This window comes from Medicago sativa, chromosome 3, assembly GCF_051527215.1.
Source record: "Medicago sativa cultivar Bolivia chromosome 3, Bolivia_mono, whole genome shotgun sequence".
In the NCBI taxonomy this organism is placed as follows: Eukaryota; Viridiplantae; Streptophyta; class Magnoliopsida; order Fabales; family Fabaceae; genus Medicago; species Medicago sativa.
Window position 1 is genome coordinate 36,059,085 of NC_140751.1, and position 25,272 is coordinate 36,084,356.

General features: G+C 38.7%; 1 non-coding gene and 1 pseudogene across 1 annotated transcript; one reads left to right on the top strand and one right to left on the bottom strand.

The window, feature by feature from the left end:
• Window positions 1-3,799: 3,799 nt before the first annotated feature.
• On the top strand, window positions 3,800-11,859 carry LOC146937379 (uncharacterized; annotated as a pseudogene).
• Window positions 11,860-22,889: 11,030 nt separating this feature from the next.
• LOC146937380 (small nucleolar RNA R71) lies at window positions 22,890-22,996 on the bottom strand. The gene has a single exon (XR_015033717.1). It is a non-coding gene; the product is annotated as a small nucleolar RNA R71 (small nucleolar RNA).
• Window positions 22,997-25,272: the final 2,276 nt, after the last annotated feature.

The window sequence follows — 25,272 nt, forward strand, 5'->3', positions numbered from 1 at the left end:
TGTTTAAATTCTTGCTAACGTGTGGGGGTGAGAATATCAAAAGTCCTACACCCGGGCTGAGTGAACTTAGGATTTAGGGGGGATATAATCGACAATTCATTCCGAGGGTTGCCTCGTGTATTGGATTATGCGATCAATCCCACATAGCTGAGGCATTTTGGGGGTGATGTTGTCGGCGCGTGTTGTCGCGTTTAGGCACTTTACTTCTAATTGTTCTATGACGCTATGAACCGTAGATAACCAAACCCATCCATGGCCATCTTTTAGGATGTAGTGCGGAGGCTAAACCGAGTGTTGTCTCGAATTTTAGTTGTCACGCGATACTACACTCAAGTTAGACCTTCTTACGGATAATCATGGAGCGAGTGTTGTCTCGTGACACCATGATATACGTTGGAGAGGTTGCAACTTGGGAACTTTTTAGAACCCGGTTACTATTATCCAAATCCCTAGATTCACCGGGCACCGTGTCCACCCATGACTCCTTGACTTTGAATTTCAACCCACCATGTTCTCTCCGTACTTGAACATAATCATGCATGCATGCATACATGCATACATGCATAAACTTTTTCCATGCATTTATCGAAGGGCTTAGACGAATTGAATTTGTAAACATTGTAGGAATGGGGAAGACTAAGTCCTACAAGTTCAAGGAAGTGGATTTGGTTAGTTTGAGAGATTTGGCACTCAAGATCAAGGATCCGATTGGTTTCCGACACCGTTATGGGGATTTACTCACTATTCTCCGGACTAATGTGGATGAAACGCTTGTGCACACTCTAGTGCAATTCTATGATCGGGACTATCGGTGCTTCACTTTTCCCGACTTTCAGTTGGTGCCCACACTCGAGGCTTATTCTTGCTTGATGGATCTATCTATTGCTAAGGGGGTACCTTTCGCAGGACTTGAGAATCCTCCTACTCCTTTGGTTATTGGCCGTGATCTTCATCTCAAGACTTCCGATGTTTCCAAGAATCTTGTCACTAAGGCTCACATCCGAGGGTTCACTTTGGAGTATCTACTTGAGAAAGCCAACCTCAAAACTACTTGTCAAGACACTCTTGAAGTTATTCTTGCACTCCTCATCTATGGGCTTATTCTCTTTCCAAATCTTGATGGCTTCGCGGATATGAATGCTATTATGATCTTCCATTCCAAGAATCCGGTTCCTACTTTGCTAGCTGACACATACCATGCTATTCACGATCGATCCGGCAAGGGTCGTGGATACATTCTTTGCTGTGTACCTCTCCTCTATAGGTGGTTTATTTCGCACCTTCCGAAGTCTTTCCATGATAATCCAGGGAATTGGACTATTTCACAGAGGATCATGGCTCTCACCCCTAATGAAGTGGTTTGGCTCACTCCCGCTGCTAGAGTCAAAGAAATTATCCTTGGTGGTGGAAAGTTTCTTAATGTACCTCTTCTCGGTACCCGGGGTGGAATCAACTATAACCCGGAGCTTGCCTTGCGGCAATTTGGCTTCCCGATGAAAGAAAAGCCTATCTATCTTGCTACATCTCCCTACTTCTTCCACTACTCCAATGCACCCACAGGAATAAGAGAAGATTTCATAGAAGCTTGGTCTAAGCTTCGGAAGAAAGAGGTGAAGCATATGGGTGTAAGGTCCGGTGTTGCTCATGAGGCCTATACACAGTGGGTGATAAACCAAGCTGAGAAGATTGGTATGCCTTACCCCGCCATGAGATATGTGTCTGCATCTATTCCAACCATGCCTTTGCCTCTACTCCCACCTACTCAGGAGATGTATCAGGAGCATCTAGCTATGGAGAGCCGAGAGAAGCATCAGTGGAGGACTAGATACTATGAGGCTGAGGACTTGATCATGACTTTGGATGGAAAAGATGAGCAGAAGACTCATGAGGTGTTGACACTGAAGAAAGAGTTGGCTAAAGCTAGGAGAGAAATTGAAGAAAAGGATAAGTTGCTTATGAGAGACTCCAAGAGGGCTAGGAGTGCTCGTAACTTCTATGCACGATACTGCAGCTATGAGTCTAGGTCTGAGTCTGAGGATGATACTTCCACTTCCTATGCTTGAGGATTTCTGCTTCCTGTTGTTATTTCCAGTTGTTATTGCTGTTTTACATTTCAAAGTCTATCCCTCGGCTTAGTATATCAAAGGGAATTATCTTGTAAGACTCTGTGATGTTTGATTGTTTTGTCTGGTTTTGATGTTTCAATTGTTTAGTAATGTTTACAAGTTTCTAATTTGTCTAAAACCCTTTGATAACACAAAAAAGAGTCTTTTTGCATATGCATTTACACATCTCATGCATCATATGCATTCATTGGTCACAAAAGACTTCTCTCGTGCTCATTGCCTCCTGGTTCTTCTGCCGCAGTCTGAAAAGTGGCTCGTGCTCGTAAGGTTTACCAACCAGATAGAGTTCATCAAACAAGATTGTACAAGAGAAGAAACATGGCTAACTTTGAAGAAGAAAATGCTCAGCTCCGTGCCGAATTGGCTGCTATGAAAGAGGACTTGGCTAAGGCTCATGACGCTATGTCTACTATGATGGCTGCACAAGAACAACCAGCCACATCTGTCCCAGCTTCTACTGAGGTGATTCCATCCATCCCATTGTCTACTGTGGTTTCTGATGCTCGGTTTGTTATGCCCAATGGACGCCCTTATGGACTCTCAGCGTTCTATGCTCCTAATACTGCGGCTGGTATTTCTGGTATTGGCAATCAAGGACAGATTCCTGTGACAACTTTTGCTTCTACACCTACCTCTATGCCTCAAGTAACTACTGTTGTTACCGATCCTATTGTACACACTGTGCAACAGGTAATCGATGTTGACACTCCGCGTGGACAAGACCCTATAATGGATGCTATGAGAAAACAGTTAAGATAGTTAGCTGGAGAACTCCGTGAGGTCAAAGCTAGCCGTGGGAACGGTGTTTCTGCTAAGGCTCGTGATCTATGCCTAGTATCCCGGTTTGAGGTTCCTAAGAAGTTCAAAGTGCCAGATTTTGACAAATACAATGGAACTTCTTGTCCACATAGCCATGTCATTCGGTACGTCCGAAAATGGCCAACTACGCAGATAATGGTGCGCTGATGATCCACTGCTTCCAGGATAGCTTGATGGAAGATGCGGCGGATTGGTACACTGGTTTAAGCAAAGACAATATCCATACTTTTGAGGAACTCGCTGCTGCTTTTGGAAATCACTATGAGTTTAACACCCGTTTGAAACCGAATAGGGATTCTCTTAAGTCTTTGTCTCAGAAGTCAGATGAAACTTTCCGTGAATATGCTCAGAGATGGAGAGGGGCAGCTACTCGTGTTTCTCCTCGGCTTGATGAGGAAGAACTGACACAGACATTCCTGAAAACTTTGAAGAAGGAATATGTCGAAAGAATGATAGTCTCTGCTCCGAATAATTTCTCCGACATGGTTACTATGGGAACTCGTCTAGAGGAGGCTGTCAGAGAGGGTATCATTGTTCTTGAAAAGGGAGAATCTTCAGCTAGTGCACCTAAGAAGTATGGTAATGGCCACCATAAGAAGAAGGAATCCGAAGTAGGGATGGTATCTGGTATCCAGTCTACAGCTGCTACTCAGTTACCTCTACCCTACCAATATATGCAGTACTCTCAACATCCTTTCTTCCCACCATTCTACCAGCAATATCCTCTGCCACCGAATAAACCACCAGTGCATGTTAATGCCATTGCTCAACAAGTACAACAACAGTCTCCTGCTCAACAGCAACAGCAGCAACAACAGGGTCCTCGGCCCAAGGCTTATTTCCCACCAATACCAATGCGGTATGCTGATCTGCTCCCAACTCTACTTGCTAAAGGCCACTGCGTCACCAGACCAGGCAAGCCCCCGCCTACACCATTGCCTCCCAGGTTCCGGCAGGATCTCACATGTGAATTCCATCAAGGCGCTCAAGGCCACGATGTTGAGGGCTGCTATGCTCTGAAATATGTGGTAAAAGGCCTAATAGACAGAGGACGGTTGACTTTTGAAAATAGTGTTCCTCATGTTCTTGACAATCCACTTCCAAACCATGCTGTCGTTAATATGATCGAGGCTTTCGAAGGAGTTCGTGTTCCTCGAGAAGTTCCCACTTTAGATGTCCGTAATGTTGCTACTCCTTTGGTACCGCTACATGTCAAACTTTGCCAGACTTCTTTGTTTAATCACGATCATGCTTCTTGTTCAGAATGTCTTCAAAATCCTATGGGTTGTTGTGTGGTGCAAGGTGATATACAAAGCCTAATGGATGATAAACACTTGATCGCCAGTGATGTTTGTGTGATTGTGCCAGTGTTTCATGATTCTCCCGCTGAAAGTATGTCTCAGACAAGGAATGTTGAACCCTTAGTGATCAGGCTACCTGGTCCGGTATCTCATGCCTCTACAAAGGCAATCCATTACAAGTATGATGCAACTATGATTGAGAATGGGGTGGAAGTGCCTCTGGTATCTCCAGCTACGGTTGATAACGTTGCTGGTGAAATTACAGCTCTGAGAAGCGGAAAAGTCCGTCCACCTTTGTTCCAAAAGAAGGTGGTTACACCTGTTGCCACAATAACTCCACCAGTTGCTCCTCCTATTGACAAGAATGCCGGCCCATCAGGCCAATCTATTGATGAGTCTAATCTGGACGAAATTCTGAGGCTTATCAAAAAGAGCGATTATAAGATTGTGGACCAGCTACTGCAAACCCCGTCAAAAATATCCATCTTGTCTTTGCTCCTAAGCTCAGAAGCTCACAGGAAAGTGTTAATGAAGGTACTGGAACAGGCCTATGTTGATCATGAAGTCTCCATGGATCAGTTCGATGGAATAGTGGGTAACATTACCGCTTGCAATAACTTGGGGTTTGGTGATGATGAGCTCCCCGAAGCAGGGAAATACCACAACTTAGCTTTGCATATCTCAGTACACTGTAAGTCTGACATGATATCCAATGTGCTGGTGGACACTGGATCGTCCTTAAATGTAATGCCTGAGTCTACACTGAGACAGTTGAGTCATCATGGACTCTCTCTAAGGGGAAGTAGTTATTTGGTTAAGGCTTTTGACGGATCTCGTAAAGATGTTCTTGGAGAAGTAGATCTGCCAATTACCAATGGTCCTGGGACGTTCCAGATCACTTTCCAGGTCATGGACATCAATGCTTCTTACAGTTGTCTCCTCGGAAGACCGTGGATTCACGATGCTGGGGGAGTAACTTCTACTCTGCACCAGAAGCTCAAGTTTGTGAGGAATGGTAAGCTTGTCACTGTACATGGTGAAGAAGCATATCTGGTTAGTCAAGTGTCATCTTTCTCTTGTGTTGAAGTAGGGTCCACTGAAGGGACATCATTTCAAGGCTTGACTGTTGAAGGTGCAGAACCCCAGAGAGCTAGTGCTAGTATGGCTTCATTGAAAGACGCCCAGAAAGCTGTTCAAGAAGGGCAAGCTGCTGGCTGGGGAAAGTGATACAGATTTTGGAGAATAAGCGTAAAGAGGGCCTTGGGTTCTCCCCGACCTCAGGCGTTTCGACAGGAACTTTCTATAGTGCTGGGTTCATTAATGCTATTGCTGACGATGCTGCTGAAAGTAGTTGCGTGCCTATGTTTGTTGTACCGGGAGACACTGTGAGAAATTGGGAGGCCATTGATGTTCCTCTAGTCATGCATGCTTCCATGTAATGTGTCTTGTTGCTCATGCTTTTTTGTTTTCAAAATAACAATCCTTTCGCTCTGCCCTAGGCGAAAGTGATATCCTTGTAAGGGCATGTTTGTTTCGGCATTGCCGTTATCAATAAAAGTTGTCGTCTTTTCCGCGACTCTATGTTTTTGTACTTTTTAGTGCCTTTTTCTTGGAAATAATGGTAATGCCAGAAAAAACCAAAACATCTCTATTTTCTTATTAGTTTCAAAAATCTGCATGAAAACATTTTTTCTAAAATCATCCCAATCATATTATGCAGATTGAACCACAATAAACCCGTTGAACACAGTGACCCTATGTTTCCTCCAAATTTTGAATTCCCTGTATATGAAGCTGAAGATGAAGAAGATAATGAAGAGATACCGTATGAGATCACTCGACTGCTTGAGCAAGAAAGAAGAGCCATTCAGCCTCACGAGGAAGAGATTGAGCTTATCAACCTGGGTACTGAAGAGAACAAGCGAGAGATCAAGATTGGTGCTGCACTTGAGCCAGAGGTGAAAAAGAAGATTACTCAGCTTCTCCGTGATTATCCAGATGTCTTTGCATGGTCCTATGAAGATATGCCGGGTCTGGATCCCAAGATCGTGGAACATCGGATACCGACAAGACCTGAATGTCCTCCTGTCAAACAGAAATTGAGAAGGTCTCGTCCAGACATGGCTCTTAAGATCAAGGCCGAGGTGCAGAAACAAATTGATGCGGGTTTCCTCATGACAGCTGAATATCCTGAGTGGATTGCCAACATTGTACCAGTACCAAAGAAAGATGGGAAAGTTCGAATGTGTGTTGATTACAGAGATTTGAATAAAGCCAATCCAAAAGATAACTTCCCACTGCCTCATATTGATGTGCTTGTCGACAGTACTGCCCAATCCAAAGTGTTCTCCTTTATAGATGGTTTCTCTGGCTATAACCAGATACGGATGTCACCAGAAGATAGAGAAAAGACGTCCTTCATCACTCCGTGGGGAACATTCTGTTATAAAGTGATGCCGTTCGGCTTGATAAATGCTGGTGCAACCTATCAAAGAGGTATGACTACTCTGTTTCATGATATGATTCACAAGGAGATTGAGGTATATGTTGATGATATGATTGTGAAATCAAGTGATGAAGAGCAGCATGTTGTGTATTTGAAAAAGTTGTTTGAAAGATTGAGAAAGTACAAGCTGCGGTTGAATCCCAACAAGTGCACATTTGGTGTAAGATCAGGAAAATTGCTAGGCTTCATTGTCAGTCAAAGAGGCATTGAAGTGAATCCTGACAAAGTCCGAGCCATCAGAGAGATGCCGGCCCCTCAAACTGAAAAGCAAGTCAGAGGTTTCCTCGGACGCCTGAATTACATTTCAAGGTTTATATCTCACATGACTACTACCTGTGGACCAATTTTCAAATTGCTCAGAAAGAATCAGCCGGTTGTATGGAATGACGAATGCCAGGAAGCTTTTGACAGCATAAAGGAATACCTGTTGGAACCACCTATCCTTGTCCCGCCAGTGGAAGGAAGGCCTTTGATTATGTACCTGTCAGTGTTAGATGATTCCATGGGTTGTGTTCTCGGTCAACAAGATGAGACTGGAAAGAAAGAACAAGCTATCTATTATCTGAGTAAGAAATTCACCGACTGTGAGACTCGGTATACAATGCTTGAAAAGACTTGTTATGCTTTAGCTTTGGCTGCCAAACGCCTACGTCATTATATGGTGAATCATACAACTTGGTTGATATCCCGAATGGATCCAATCAAATACATCTTTGAGAAGCCTGCTGTTACTGGAAAGATTGCACGTTGGCAAATGTTGTTGTCTGAATATGATATTGTGTACAAAGCTCAGAAAGCAATCAAAGGAAGTATCCTTGCTGAGCATCTTACTTGTCAACCTCTTGATGATTACCAGCCGATCAAGTTTGATTTCCCTGATGAAGAGATTATGTATCTAAAAGCAAAAGACTGTGAAGAACCACTGATCAATGAAGGGCCAGATCCCAATAGCAAGTGGGGGTTAGTCTTTGATGGTGCTGTTAACGCTTATGGTAAAGGGATTGGAGCCATTATTGTAACTCCGCAAGGGCACCACATTCCTTTCACTGCTCGAATAACTTTTGAATGCACGAACAACGTGGCTGAATATGAAGCATGCATCTTGGGCATTGAAGAGGCCATTGACCTGAGAATTAAGCACCTTGACATCTATGGAGATTCTGCACTTGTTATTAATCAGATAAAAGGTGAATGGGAGACTCATCATGAGAAGCTGATCCCTTACCGTGACTATGCAAGACGTCTGTTGACATACTTTACCATGGTTGAGCTGCACCATATCCCTCGGGATGAAAACCAGATGGCTGATGCTCTTGCTACTTTGTCTTCCATGTTTCGTGTGAACCATTGGAATGACGTGCCCGTAATCAAGGTGCAGCGTCTTGATAGACCCGCACATGTGTTTACTATTGAAAATATGCCAGATCAAGCTGATGAAGATATGAATAATGGAAAATCTTGGTATTATAATATCAAACAGTTCTTGCAGAATCATGAATATCCACCTGGTGCTTCCAACAACGATAAAAAGACCTTGTGAAGATGGGCTAGTAAATTCCTTCTGGACGGAGAAATCCTATACAAAAGGAACTATGACATTGTCTTGTTGAGATGTGTTGATAAACAAGAAGCTGAGAAATTGATGCATGATGTACATGACGGTACCTTTGGGACCCATGCTACAGGTCACACTATGTCAAGAAAACTGTTAAGAGCCGGCTATTACTGGATAACTATGGAGCGTGACTGCCACAGACATGCCAAGAGATGCCACAAATGTCAAATCTATGCTGACAAGATTCATGTGCCTCCACATGCTCTCAACGTTATATCTTCCCCATGGCCTTTCTCTATGTGGGGCATTGACATGATCGGAAGAGTTGAGCCAAAAGCTTCCAATGGACATCGTTTCATTCTAGTGGCGATTGACTATTTCACCAAGTGGGTTGAAGCTGCTTCCTATGCAAACGTGACCAAGCAAGTGGTAGTGAAATTTATCAAGAATAACATCATCTGCCGATATGGTGTTCCCAACAAGATCATCACTGACAATGGTTCCAATCTGAACAATAGCATGATGCAAGCTTTATGTGAAGAATTCAAGATCGAACATCACAACTCTTCTCCTTATAGACCTCAGATGAATGGTGCAGTCGAGGCCGCTAACAAGAATATCAAGAAGATTGTTCAGAAGATGGTCACTACTTATAAAGACTGGCATGAGATGCTACCGTTTGCCTTGCATGGTTACCACACTACAGTGCGCAGTTCAACTGGGGCAACCCCTTTCTCTTTGGTATATGGCATGGAAGCAGTTCTCCCTCTGGAAGTGGAGATTCCATCTCTTCGAGTGATTATGGAAGCAAAATTAACTGAGGCTGAATGGTGTCAAAGTCGGTATGACCAGTTGAATTTGATTGAAGAGAAACGTATGGATGCCATGGCTTGTTTTATCTTGGTTTTCGGGTGTCAAACATTGATTACTTTTGAACCTTTTTAACCGGTGATATCTCATTTTTTCTTGGGAAGGGAAAAAATAAGCAAAACCCTTGAGAATCGAGGTCCGGGAGTTGTTTTCGCTATGGGAAGGTGTTAGGCACCCATAACGACTATAGTATCCTATAGGAACCGTCTTTACTTTCTACGCGCGCTTTATTTTTAAATGCTATTTGGAAAGTGTTTATTCATACCTAAAGGTTTTCTAAGTGAAGAATTGGAGGGAGAAGAATGTGTTTGAATTTTTATTTTATTTGAATTGAAGGAATTTTGATTCCCTACCTACGTACCCTTTTAAGGGATCAAATCCACCGTAGTTCTCTTCCAAAAATGTTTTTTTTTTGTTTTTGTTGGTTGATTTTAAGTTTGAAAATTGGATTTTTGAAGAATGGAGATTGAGAGGCCTTAAAGGCATGAGACTTTAAGAAAAAGTGAGGTTTGATTAGTGATTTTGGAAAGAAGTCAAGTATGATTAAGATTCATTGAAATTTTGATTAAGAAAATAAAAGAGAAAATCAATGGGATTTTGGATCCCAAGGTTTATTATGGAAAAAGATTTGAGTGATGTTGTTCGTATTTTTTTTGAAAAGAGGTTTTTCTAAGTGTAAAGCCTAAGCATTCATCTAAACATACAATCCTAAACATACATCTAAACATGCATATCCTAGCTATACATCTAAAGTATCTATGTGATGTGTGTGCATGTGTAGGTGCTTGTGTCGGTGTACATCATTAGAGTCCATTGTCCATATTACATCTTGCCCTAATTTACATTCTATGGTCTTGCAAGAATTGAAATTGTATAAAAGTAAAGTACAAGAATCCCTAAGTTTTTACATGCTAAGTCTTAGTAAAATTAAAATGCAAGAAATAAGGAACTAAAAATATAGGATGGAGTATGGAAAGCTTATGAATGAATGAAACATGAAATAAAAGAGTTAGTAGGACAAGATGTAAAATGAAATGGAAGCAAACAAAAGAGCATAGTAAAGTAACTAGAATTTAACAAGGAAATAGCCAAAAAACTTAACCAAAAGAAAACATGGTGAAATGGTACTTAAAACTACTAGAATTCTAAGGCAAAACAAAGGCATATAATCCTCACATCAATGGCAATATTCCAAAGGTTTTAATTCAATCATGATATGAGAAATCAAGGGAAACTAGCATGTAATACAATCATAGCATTTTCAAGCCTATTTGTACTTCATTTAACGTAAGAAACCCACATTATTCACATGGTGAAGGACCCATAACAAGAACAACAAGCATATACTAAAAAGAAGCAAAATCACTCCAAAGAATGACATACTCAAAGCCACATTTATGTACCGAGATTCAAGGACAAAATCACATCACAATTTTCACAAGAAACATAACAAAAAGTAAGCAAATACAAGAATATATCCTACATATTTTTGAAGTGAAATTTTACATGTAATTGCCTTCCAAAAGATAGGTCTTAAATGCTAAAATTACTCACGCAAAAACTCACACAATTTTCAAAGGTTTTTTCACAAGTGCTTAGCAAAATAGTAAAAAACAATGAACAAAATATTTTCCTATACATCTTTAACCAAGATTTAACATGCAAGTATTATCAAGGATCAAAAAATATCAAAGGAAAACAATACGTATTTCTTGGAATTTTTAACATAGAAAGAAAGAAAAAAATAACATGCAGGAGGTGTAGACAGCAGCACTGGGGGGTTCAAACAGTAACAGAAATAACAAGAAACAAACAGAACACAAACACAGTTGGGCTTAAGAGCAAATTCAGTGGGCAAGGCAAATGAATCAAGAACTGGATCAAAGCAGATGGACCAGTTCAGGAACGGGTCGGTTCAACCGAACCGGTCCAACAATGGTAACATAAAACCAGTTTGGCAAAGCTTCTTCTTCTCAAACTCAGCAGCATCGCTGCACTTTGCTTCTTCCTCCATTCATTTTTCAATTCAAATTTTCAAACAAAAGCTTCAATTCTTCTAGATCTAGCACACATTAAATGGAAAAAAGAGAAGGGAAACTACCTCAACTTATTCTTCACTTCGAATCCGGCTTGGTTGAAGCGTGTTTGATGCTACAGCTTTGGTTCCGTTCTTCTTCTTCTTTGAATTGAGTTAGCTTCTTGTTCGTACTCGGTTTCCTTCTCAAATCTTCACTGTTTCGAAGCCGTTACGAGCTTCATGACTTGCTCTTTCACGTTTCTTGCACTTCCATTTCTTTGCCTCCTCTTGAACTCGATTCTCTTCTTCTTGATCTGGATGAACTGAAGTTGTTGTTTGTTAGGATTGGTTGAAATCACGAACTGAAGGACCGGTCTGTAGTTTGAATCGGCTTGGAATTTGTGATGTGAGATTGTGATTGCTTGAGTTCAAACCGAAACAGTTAAGGTGCGTGTTGTTGTGTAAAGAATTTGTGAAAACGATTCATGGTGGTGTAATGGTTTATGCGATTCTGAGTTTGTGTTCATGATTTGGTTTGGATTGAAAATTGATGATGGATTCGAAATTGAGGTGAATATGGTTTGTAATGAAGATTTCAAGCTTTTGATTATGGAGGTTTTGTGGTGGTTATGGAGGTTGAAAGTGGTGATTATGGAGGTGGTTAGGGATGAGGAAGTGGTGGAAAAATAGTTGGTTAGGGTGGTTGTGGAAAGTTAGTTATGGTGGTGATGGAGGTAGTTAGGGGCGGTTAGAGAAGAATAAGAGAAAGGGAAAATTGATTTTGATTTTTGTGGATTTGTTTTGTGAAAATAATTAGTGTGGAAAAAATGATTGATTTCTTGACTTTGACCAATGGGACCTATTATATAGGTGATGTGGAAATGATGGACCAATAACACAATGCCATGTGTACTTGAATTTAACAAACCTTGACTTTGACTCTAACAAACTTGAAAAAGGATTAAAATGCAAATAACAAAAGTACAAGGACCAAAATGAAAATTAAAACTAAAATTGAATTGAAAAAGTAAATTGAAAATTAACGTAAAGCGAGACGATTAAAAGCAACAAAGCAGATTAAAATGAATCAGAAATTTTATGTGAAATGACCAAAATGCCCCTGGGGACCAAAACGACTCAAAATGACTCAGATTCAATTTTAAAATGGATTTTATCATGAAATTAAAGCAAGAGTTTATTCAAACCAATTGAAAAGACTCAGACAATTTTTGGAAATTAAACAGAGTTTTAACACATGAAAAGACTAAAATGCCCCTAGGGGCTAAACTGACTCAAAATGACTTCAAATGCAATTTTTTAAATGGATTTTGACATAGAATGGAAACAAAGACTTACTCAAACTATTTGAAAGGACTCAAACAATTTTCAAGGACTAAAAATGAGTTTGGATACAGGAAATGACTAAAATACCCTTTTTATGAATTTGTGCAAGTAATATTGAAATAAAATACAGAGAAAAATGTAATTGATCAGAGACAGTTCAAATGACTTGAAATGCAAGAAAAGGAGAATCGAGCTAGTATTTTTAGGTCCAAAATTAGGGTATAACATGGCTCATGGACAGTTGTATCAAGTACGAATGAAGAATGCTTTTGACAAGAAAGTCCGACCTCGTGAATTCAAGGAAGGCGAACTTGTATTGAAAATAAGAATAAGCCAGCAACCCGACCCAAGGGGCAAGTGGACACCTAACTATGATGGTCCTTATGTTGTCAAGAAGGCTTTCTCTGGTGGTGCTTTGATCCTTACACACATGGATGGTGTTGAACATCGAATCCTGTAAATGCCGATATAGTCAAGAAATACTGTCTAAAAAGAAAAGAACAACGTGGTAGGTCGAAAACCCGAAAGGGCGGCCTAGGCAAAAATGCGCTTCCCGGTGGATCAAAAACCCAAAAGGGCGGTCCAGGCAAAAGTTAGGGACAAAAAAAAATGAATATGAAAAAGCTCGCTGAGATTGTACGCAACTCAGGCAAGAATGAGCATCTCGATGAGCTGAAAACCCGAAAGGGCGGTTCATGCAAAAATGAGATTGATAATAAAAGACAAGTAACTATATCTGGCAAACCACCATCACCCTTTGGGGCATCTGCAACTGTCAATGATTGTCTTTATCAGAAGCCTCTGTACTTGTGAATTCAAAATTTCTATGAAATGTAGCGGTCATCGTGTTCAATGTACCACCAACCAATAAAATTACCTTTTTCCAAGCTTTGTAAATCCGTGGAGTTATGCCTTTGGCTGACTTTCACTCTTCTACATCAATTTGAGCCTGTGCTATTGTTTGAAACTCTATTTTTCTTTCTATTTTCAATGCTATATACAAAATATTGTCTTTCCATTTTGATAATGTCAATGTCTGAAACAAACATTCCTGAAAATTGAAAAATCTTTTCCGTCTATTTTGAAAGCAAACCTGAGCAATAGGGTACATTCCAGTGAAACATGCATGAATAAATGAGTGTCAAATGTCTATTCCAATACGTGTTATAAGCAGGTTGTTCCCCAGGATGATCTGTGGTCAATGGCAAGAATGAAAAAACAGAATGAAAAATGATGAAAATGACAATGGAAATGAAAAGCTCGCTAAGTCGAAAACCCGAAAGGGCGGCTTAGGCAAAAATGAGCACCCCGCTGATTGATAACCTATGAAGGCAATTCAGGCAAAAATGGGGCAATGAAAAAAATTTATTCCCGGTGAATCGAAAACCCGAAAGGGCGGTTCAGGCAAAAATGGGATTGGAAATAAAAGAAATGAAAGAACGAAAGAATGAAAAGCATTGACCACAGATGCGAACATCCAATGTTTACCCAGCACTGACACGCCTAACAACGGCGACTTGTATCAAAGAATCTTCCAAGGTCCCTCTTCTACAAGTTTTGTATGTGATATCGTATATTGCCCTCAGCCATGGTTTCGATTCATCTCTCAACGACGGTCTCTCCAAAGAGGACTTCCATGTGAATATGTTATAGCGCGGGCCACTATGTGCCCAATCTTCCAATGTTTCGTCTGTCTCTGTGAAACTTCTCTGTCAAACTACAAACCAATCATTCATTTCAGGCATTCATACATGCATAATCACGCATTTTATGTGCTCATACATTTAATGATCTTGTTTAACCATACATACATGTTGCATCTCCAATCTCCACTTTCAATTCAGTTCAATCTCAACTGTCAATTCAACTCAATTTCAATTTCCAACTCAAGTCAATTTCAACTCTCCAATTCAATGTCTACGTCTCTGTTAAAATCTCAATTCAACTCCATGTCTATGTCTATGTTCGTATCTCTGGTTATTTTCAATTTTCAATGTCTCTTTCAATATCAACTTTTAATTCAATTCAATGTCTCAATCAATGCTAATTCACTCTCAATTTACTCTTGGGCCAACAATAATGGTCATGTCTATCTTCAAATCAAGTCAATATCAACTTACTCTCAATTTGTATCTTGCTATATGTCTTGTTATTGGTCAAGTGGCTAGTTCGCTCCAAAGAACAGCTTGTACCTGCCTATATGCCTATGTTTCCGGTCAAACGGCAAGTTCGATCCGAAGAACAGTTTGTACCCTGCTTATGTTTTGTTATCAGTCAAACGACAAGTTCGATCCAAAGAACAGTTTGCACCAACCTACATGTTGTGATATTGATCAAGCCGCAAGTTCGATCCAAAGAACAGCTTGTATCAACTTTTTGTCTATGTCCCCAGGTCAAATAGCAAGTTCGATCCAAAGAACAGTTTGTACCTGCCTATCCGTCAGCAAGTTCGATCCAAAGAACAGCTTGTGCTCACCTTCTGTTTGTATTACATGGTCAAGTGGCGAGTTCGATCCAAAGAACAGCTTGTACCTACCTTCTGTCCCCTGGTTTGTCTACCCTGTCAATGTCTATCAAAATCCCCAATGATGAGACATGCTCTGTAGACTCCAGTTGTTGTCTTGCATTCATAATCAAAATGTTGCATGGCATTCAGGTTTTTGAAAATCTGAGAGCGTATTTTTATGTCCAAAAACAGTGCAAATGTTAATATTTAAGTATCTTCGTCCCGTCAAGTCAAGGACTTCGTCTCTTGACCCTCCGGACAAAGAAACTTAAATAGGGGCAGCTGTTATACCCTAATTTTGGACCTAAAAATACTTGCCCAGAATATTTTTCCATCTTTGATATATTGTCTATTACTCTTGAAAGATTGCCAATTTGCTATTGTTTTACACTGATATTCTACCCTGCTTTATCTCCCAATTTAGCTTTAAAAATCCTTTCAACTGTGTATTTGTCTATGTTTTCTTGCATTTAAAACCATCCAAAGGGTTTTTCTTGCATTTTAAGTCATTTGAATTGTCTCTGATCAATTGCATGTTTCTCTGCATTTTATTTCAATATTATTTGCAAGATTCATGACAAAAGGGTATTTTAGTCATTTCCTGCATTCAAACCCACTTTAGTCCATGAAAATTATTTGAGTCTTTTCAATTGGTGTGTATAAGTCCTTGTTTCAATCTCATGTTAAAGTCCATTTCAAAAATTACATTTTAGTCATTTTGAGTCAATTTAGTCCTCAGGGGCATTTTAGTCATTTCCAGTATTAAAACTCTGTTTAATCTCTAAAAATTTTGCCCCTAAGTCTTTTAATTTGCTTGTACAAACTCTTGCTTTAACTCCTTGTTAAAAAACCATTTTAAAATTGCATCTGAGCCATTTTGAGTCAATTTAGTCCCCAGGGGTATTTTGGTCATTTCACATAAATTTTTGACAGAGAGAGGTTACTTTGAAGTACCTCATTTATGTAGCTGGTTCATTTTAGTCCTTTTGTTGATTTTATTTTTCGTTTCACTTTACGTTTAGTCAAATTTACCAATTTTCGTTCAATTTTATTTTTTATTTTTTTTTTCATTTTTAAAGTCCTCAAATTTCTAAAATTGCATTCAACTCCTTCTTGTTTCGAATTTGTTTTTAAGTCCTTTTATTAAAATTGCAGAGTAGTCCCTTTTTTCTAATAATTGCAGAATGGTCCTTATTATTGTATCAAGTTTATTTTTGTCTTTTTTTAGTTTTGCAAGTTGGTCCTCTAACTTTCCAGAATTGCACAAAGGCCCTTAGGCCAAAATTAGTCCAATGCCGAGCCAGATGAGCCCAGGAACACATGTCAGCAAGCTATTGGCCAAGGTGTAACAATGTAAGCTATAAATACGAGCCAAATCATCAATGCACATGATCACCATTCATTTTCTGCCAACTCACATAAACACCTTTCCATTTCTCTCTCCAGAATCAAACAAATCAAACCCAGAAAAACCCCAAGAACACGATGAAGTTCATGAAGAACTTCATCCCCAAATTATGAACCCTAACTGTCCAGAACACAAATTCACACCAATTCATCACAAATCCTTATCAATTTCATCACACAAAACTCAATCCAACAACTACATAATGAAATCAGTTCGAATTAAAGCAATTTGTTTCGCAGTTCTCAGAGATTCAAAGTGAATCTTCATCATCGAACTACGATCTCTGAAATTCCAACACTGATCCATCTCAAGGACGAATCGGTGTGATCACAGAGACGAAGAAGTGAGAAGAAGAGGAATCGAAGAAAAGAACCAGTTCGATTAATTCACAAGAAGAAGCATAAGACGAAGAGTGTGAAGACGAAGAAACTTCGATTTATTTTCAAAGTTTGAATCAAAATATTCATCAGAGACGAAAAAGAAGCTTCAACATCCTTCTCACCTTTCTCTTTGTTCGAATCTCTAGTTTCCAACAGGTAAACTCATAAAAACCTTCTCGTTTCTATTTCAAATCTTCATCGAAGGCTTACAAACAAAAATAAACGGTGAAACGAAGTAGATCAACAAATTCCAGAACCTGTGCTTTCGAAAAAAGTTGAAAAAGATTGAAATAGATTCGAAACCGAAACATCAAACGTAGATCTACAGAGTTCCACCGTTTATTTCTCAAATCTAAGCTCGTATTCGAAACCAGCATGAAGAATAGAGTAGTTTAGGGTTTAGATCCATGTAGATCGGAGAAGATTAGGGTTCCGTCACCGGAATCTTTGCCGGCGGTGGTCAAACCCGCCGGAGAAGACGACGGAGTTTTAGAGAGAAGTGAGAGCTTCTCTCACTAGATTTGAGAGAAGAGAGAGAACGAAGAGTGCAAATGACCTTAGACCGGTCTGTTGCACTTATATAGGTGCATGAACCAGACCGGTTCGTTTGAACCAGTCTGGTTCACCCCTGGGCCTTGCGTTTCCACCGTTAGATCTAGGTTAAAACTGATCTGGATCAATCCAACGCCTCTGAGGCACTTGGATGATCCAGAATCCGTTTCCCCTTTGGGCTTGGGCCTAATCTTCCTGCAGCCTTCGTTTTGCCTTTGTTTCTTGCTATTTTGACACTATAAGTTGTTGTTTACACCCCTGCCAGCCTAAAAATTTTTGATAAAATTCTAGGAAAATTCCTATGTGCTTTCAATGTGTTTCTTGATATTTTTGCGATTGTTTTACATGTTTTAAAAATTGGAAAAAATATACAATATCACTTGTAATTTGTTTGTCTTTCTTGTTAAAATTCTTGTGAATTCTTGCTATATTTTGATGTGATATTTTGTCAAATTGATATTAATACTTGATGTACAATTTTGTTATATGTTTACCTCTGATTTGTGTCCCTTTTTTACTGTTTGTGAATGCAATTTGTTGATTTCTTGTGTTGCAAGCTATGTGGACATTGTTTGTGAAAATAAAGTGCCAAGTATGTCTAGAATATGGCATGATTCTTGACTTGAATGTGTTCTTGTAATTCTCATATCATTGATTGTGATGAAACCTTTGAAAATTGTCATGACATGGGAATTATAGGTCATATACTTGTCTTGGTATTGTGGCAAATTTTAGGTGTATTTTGCTAAGAGTTTTGTCACCTCTTGTGTTAAATTTTTTGCTACTTGGTTTAAATTTTTTACTCTATTATGCCATATTATGTTACTAACCCTCTCATCCATAATTCATTCATAGCATTCTCATCCCATCTCTTTAGATTTATATTCCTTGCAATTTACATTTCTTGCAAAGAATTAGGATGTAAAAACCTAGGAATTTTGTAATTTTCCTAATGCTTTTAATTTCTTGCAAGACCATAGAATGTAAACTAGGGCATATGTAAAGGACAATGGACTCTAATGATGTACACCAACACAAGCACCGACACATGCACACACATCACATGGATACTTTAGATGTATGCTTAGGGAATGTATGTTTAGATGTATGCTTAGGAATTGCGATACTTAGAAAAATTCTCTTTTCCAAAAAATATGAACAACATCACTCAAATAATTTTCTAAATAAACTTTGGGATCAAAATCCCATTGATTTTCTCTTTATTTTCTTAAACAAAAACTTTAATGAATTTTAATCATACTTAGATTTCATATTGTAAAATAACTAATTCAACCTCATATTTTCACAATCTTATGCCCTTGAGGCCTCCCTCTCATTCTTCAAAATCTCATTTTCAAACTTAAAATCAATGAACAAAAACAAAAACATTTTTGGAAGAGAACTACATGGAGTTTGATCCCTTAAAAGGGTATGTAGGCAAGAAGTCAAAACTTCTCCAAGTCCAATAAAATAAAAATTCAAACATCTTCCTCTCCCTCCAATTCTTGACTTAGCAAACTCTTAGGTGTAAATATCATTTCTTAAATAGCATTTAAAAACAAAGCGCGCGCGTAGAAAGTAAAGACGGTTCCTATAGGATACTATAGTCGTTATGGGTGCCTAACACCTTCCCGTAGCGAAAACAACTCCCGGACCTCGATTCTCAAGGGTTTTTCTTATTTTTTTCCCTTCCCAATAAAAAATGAGATATCAAAGGTTAAAAAGGTTCAAACGTAATCAATGTTTGACACCCGAAAACCAAGATAAAACAAAGCCAAGAGATGTAATCACATTAGTAAACTTCTCAAACCATGCTCGCAGAGCTTGTTTCAAACCATATAAAGCCTTCTTCAACTTACACCAAATCAAACTTAGTTTTGACCCATCAAACTTAGTTTTGATTTTGTATACCCAACGAGACCCAATAGCACATTTTCCTGAAGGAAGAGGTACTAATTCCCATTTATCTGTCTTGTGCAAAGCAGAAAGTTCTTCTACCATAGCCTGTTGCCAAAGAGGGTCAAGTATAGCCTCTTTATAGGAAGAGGGCTCAGATAAACAATGAATAGAGGTTAGAAAAGAAGCAAAAGAAGCAGAGTAAGTGGAATAGACAAAATCAGGCAATTGAGTAGACTTACGATGACATGATGGATAACGAGGAGGAGAAGAAGGGGGATCAGGATCAACAATTGCAGGAGGTTGTTGGGCAACCGAGGGGATAAGAGGGGTGTCAATATCTGGAGTAGAAGTAGTATCAGTCCTGCAATTCTCAAAATTACAATCACCAGAAACATTATCATCAAGTCCAAAGGGATCAATATGAGTGAGTTTCTGATGAGTCAATAATTAGTTAGTTTTAGTATAATATTTAGTATCGTTTTAATTAGATTTAAGTTTATTTTATTTTAATATTATTTCCTTTTTGAGCTATTTTACTTCAATTGCATAATATTATATTTCAGAATAAATATTTGATGGATTGAGTCTTGGAGCAAAAGAAAGGAGTCTGGAGCTGATTCGGAGCAAAAATACGAAGATTTGGAGACAAAAATATGTCTCCCCAAAGTCAGAAGCTTGGCACGGCCCGTGCTAAGGTTGGCACGGCCGTGCCACCCTCCAGGAGTGCCTTTTGCTGCTTTTGCTTAGGATTTAAGCTACTCTATTTAGTTTTGACCAAAAAGCCCACAGTTGCTTGTGGAACATTCTAGCGATGTAATTGCTTAGATTTTAAGTCGAATGTATCCTATAAATAGAGTAGCCAGCCATCACAAACAAATCATCTTTTGTTCTTGGAATAAAAGTTCACCTTTACTTTATCGTTATTTATTTTTATGTTCTTCTTCTTCTTCTCTTCTATGTCTACAATGAACGTTAGTGAGTAGACTTCTCTTGTCTTGGGATTGTTGGATAAGTCTAATGACATAATCCTAATCAAACCAAGCTTTAACCTTAAATTTATGTAGCCCTAATTTCTAATCTAAATTCACCGTTTTAACATGAATTAACCATTATCAAACTGTGGAAACGAAAGTGGAGGGTTTGATAATTGTTAATCCATCATCTCAAATATCAATTCATAATGCGAACGTGGAGCTTTGATATTGGAACAAGTGAATTTAGACAAGAATTGCATGTTGGTGTAAGCCCTAGAGGCCAATAATTTACGTTAAACATTATTTTATGTATCATGACTTTTATTATTGAATAATATATGGCACTCTTTATTATATTTGTGTAATGATAATAAAATCCTTAGAATAGATAGTTCGTGTAATAATATATTAAGTGTGACTTAATCATGAGATTACATTATAATAAAGAACCCTATTTTTAAATGTATCCGTAGTCAAAGCTTTAATATGAAAAAAGGATAATAATAAAGCGTCGAGACTATTATGTACGTAGACTGATGACTGCATCTCATGGGTCATAGATATGAGATATTAAGTCTATACATAGGTATAAATGTTAGGAGTAATATTTATACTGGATTGACCCACCATGAGAATACTACATAGTAAGTTATGCAATTGTCATAAGATATTCTCACAATGATAATAGTGTATATCGCTCTTAGACCTGAAACCACTATGATCCCTAGATGTGGACTCAAGTGCTTTGTTGCCATTCTAACGTTGTCTGTAAAAGGATAACCATAACGTTGGTTGATGGGTGCTTGATGAAGCATGCTGAGGGACATGAGTGTCCTAGATGGGATTTATCCCTCCTCATAAACGGGAGATATATCTTTAGGCCTCTTAATGAAATATGACTGTAAAACTGCATGGCCATGCCGAACTAAGTCAATATAAGATATTGGACTTGTTCGTTATTCAGTATATTTCGGAATCAAGAAATATAAATATTGATCTATACAAGGGTGACAATATCTATGCCTTGGGATCAATAAAGATATCGAGACAAAGGAGTAATTGTACACATGAGTATTATCATGGAAAGGTTTTGTCAGATCACTTGACATTCTTGTCACTTGGGTAGCAATGATGTGTTGCTAGATACCGCTCATTATTTATAATATTAAATATTAAATTTAATATTATTGCCAACGTGACTAGAACCTATAGGGTCACACACAAAGAACAGTCAAAAGAGAAATATATAAGTATGACTTTTATAAGGGGTGCGTTTAGTAAATAACGCTAATTAGTTAGCAAAATTACTAAACTCGTTGTTGGGCTTACTGAAGCCCAATAGTGACTTCTAACTATCAGAGCACACTAGAAGTTCTATAAATAGAACTCTAGTGCTGAAGTTTTTGGTTACACGTTTTGGAGCAACCCTTCTTCTCTGAACTTCCGATTCATTGGCTAGCACCGAGTTTTGGAGAAGCACTGTTCGTGTGGACTTGCTAGAGGCATTGCTGCTTGCTGCTTGCTTGGCTGTGATCGCGATTCCAGTTTCCAGTTTCCAACGTTCAGATTCCAAACTTCGAGGTAACAATCGAATCACTGATTCATGTTTGAATTTCGTAATGATCCAAGGAAAGAAAATCGAAATTATTCCGCTGCTTCTACTCCTTTCTTCTATTTGATTTTCCTTCATTGCAAAGGCAGCTAAATAGTCTTTGCAATTCTTGAGACATGGCTAGTTTCAATCCTTACAAGCTTCTTCTAGTAATCAAATCAGCTAAATAGGTTTGGTTGCTAGAGGTAAACTCTCACTGGACTTGGTCGGAAAGGTGAGGGGCTAAAGGGAAACCGGTCTTTGGAAATTAGGTCTAACATAAAGTTATAAGTTAAGGTTTTGATTTGTGAAGGACTTGTCATTAGGATGAACCAATAATCCCAAGGCTCTTTTATTTTATTATTGTTGTTTTCTTTTAATTAAAAACTCAAACTTTAATCTCAAACTCTCCTCTAATCATTATTTAAAGTTAATTGAATTCATAACTCCCTGTCGGAACGATATCTTTTTATTACTACACGGTAAACCGTGCACTTGCGATTTATCCCATCAAGTTTTTGGCGCCGTTGCCGGGGAGTTATTGCAATTTGATTAATTATTTTTTAATGATTAGACTGGAAAAAGAAATTCTTTTTCTTTATTTTTTTTCTTCTTTCTTTCTTTTTCTATTTCTTTCTTTTGCCTTTAACTTCTTGGGAAGCATGAAATAATAACGATATGGCTGAGGAACACACTCTTAAAGACTATGCAATCCCATCTTCAGATGAGTCATACGATGTTATTGTGTACCCAACAGTTGAGGACAATTTTGAAATAAAACCTGCACTTATTTACTTAGTGCAGCAAAATCAATTTTTCGGATCACCCACTAAGGATCCGAATTTTCATATTTCAACTTTTTTAAGACTCAGTGGAACCTTGAATGCAAACCAGGAGGCCGTAAGGATGCACCTCTTTCCTTTTTCCTTATGGGATAGAGCTAGTGCTTGGTTTCATTCATTGGAAATTGGTTCTATCACTTCATGGCACCAAATGAAGCAAGCTTTTCTTGCCCGATTCTTTCCCTATTCTAAAACTGTTCAATTAAGGAATCGAATCACACAATTCACTCAAAAAGATGGAGAATATCTTTACGATGCTTAGGAGCGTTTCAAAGAAATGCTTAGACTTTGTCCCCATCATGGTTTAGAGAAGTGACTTATTATTCACACTTTTTATAATGGTCTTTTGTATACCACAAAAATTTATGTTGATGCAGCTGCAGATGGAGCTTTGATGAATAAAACATACACAGGAGCATATGCTTTGATCGAGGACATGGCACAAAACCACTATCAGTGGACCTACGGAAGGGACATCACTAATGCTGCTCCTTCACCCTCTAAAAAAGAGGTAGGTATGTATGGAATTTCTTCCCTTGATCATCTAGCTATTAAGGTTGATGCAATCACACAAAAATTTGATAAAATAAATACTAGTGCTGTCACACCTGCCCCTGTATCACCTCCCTGTGAAGTTTGTGGTATATTTGGCCATATTGGCATTGATTGCCAACTAGGTAGTGTTGTTAGAAGTCCCGAGCAAGTAAACTATAATCAAGGGTGTAGAAACAACCAATTTTTTTTTCAAACCCCTCAAAATCTTTTTGGACAACAAACAACACCACCCAGTTATGCAAACAACCAAAGAGTCCCTCAAAAATCCAGCTTGGAACTTTTTTTAGAAAATCATTTTATAAATCAATCTGAGCAGCTCTAAAAGCTTAAAGATCAAACTGAATTTTTGAAGGACTCTCTTGCTAAACTCATCGAAAGAAGACTCCATAGTTACTCACAGTAAGATGCTTGAGACCCAGACTTCTCAAATGCCCCAGCAGGTGGCTACTTCCTCTCAACCTTCTGAAGTCCTTCTAGGCCAAACCGAAACCAACCCCAAAAACCATATAAGTGCTATTACTCTTAGGGATGGTAAACAATTAGAGGACCCCGTTGTGAAAGTTAAGAAAAATAAAGGAGAGATAGGGAGTGATGAGCCTCAAAGTGTGAAAGCCATAGGAGAGGATGAAAAGCCATTTGTTTCACCACCTCATGAGCCTAAAATCCCATTAACACAAGAGTTTGCTAAATCCAAGTTAGATGAGCAGTTTAGAAATTTTATTGAAATACTTCCAAACAAATTGCCACCTAAACTTAAAGATCTAGAGAGCTTTTCCATACCTTGTGTCATAGGATCTGAAGCTATAGAAAAAGCCATGTGTGATTTGGGAGAGAATGTTAGTTTGATGCCATTGTCCCTTTTTGAAAGATTGGGTATAGGATAGTTAAACCACTTTCTAACCGTCAAGCTAATGACTCTAAACAAGCATTTTGTGGGAGGCAACCCATGAATTTAATTGCCTTATTTTTGTTTGTTTTATGTTATTTTAATTTGTTTTGTAGGTAATTGTCCAAGCATTATTAGAGAAAACGAAAAAAATTGAGCCTATGATGACCAGAACCTTGGCACGGCCCGTGCCTGAAGTGGCACGGCCGTGCCTGACTATGATAAGCCAAACCAATTTCCAGAAGGTTGGCACGGTCCGTGCCATGTTCCCAGGCCTTCTTTTACCAATTTTTTCTTTCTTTCTTCTTCCTCCTTCATTCTCAAACACAAACTTCCCTCATCCTTCAACCTCTGCCTCTAAACCTCCATAACATCAACCTCCAAACCTCCATATCTATCTCCATTCATCATTCCAAACATAAACCACCAACCTCCCAACCTTCATAACTCCACCAAATTCAACAATTTCCAACCAAAAATTCTTCACCAATCTCCATCAATTAAATTCATAAACCTCAATTAAAACCCGACCCCATCAGTAAACCAACCTTTCCCACACAAAACATTGCCAAACCCTAACCTCCACCCAAACCCACACTAAGTCAAGTTAAGGTGCATGGCATCCAAGTGGAAAAGTAAGGATATTGAAGGCTCCGGAAGCGGTGCAAGCAGTAAATTATCAACAGTCCAAAATCTTGGGGTCGGAAAAAGGAATAGGTATAATTCTCTAAAACTATCTCTCATTGCAGGTACCCTGATGTTAATGCTATGGATAGACTAGGAATAGATGAACATGTGATTAGGTTGTTGAATATGGATTGCACCATATAAGGTAAGGTAGGAAAGATGTAGGAATGAAGAGGATTGATGAGCTGTTTATGTTGGGGGTTATGCTTTATAACCACCATGTTAACATTTGCTATTATTTGCTTGATTATCTTGTTGAAACCGGATGATTAGGGTGATATAGTGGTAGGTGGAATCATCACTTTATTTCTAGAAAGTTTGGGGTGAGTGTGAATCAAGGAATCAAGAGGATAGAGGGGAACTATTATCTAAACTTATATACTCTCACTACTTAGAACCCATGGCCCTACTCACAATTACCAATATGAATGGAGAATTATTAGAGCTAATTGTT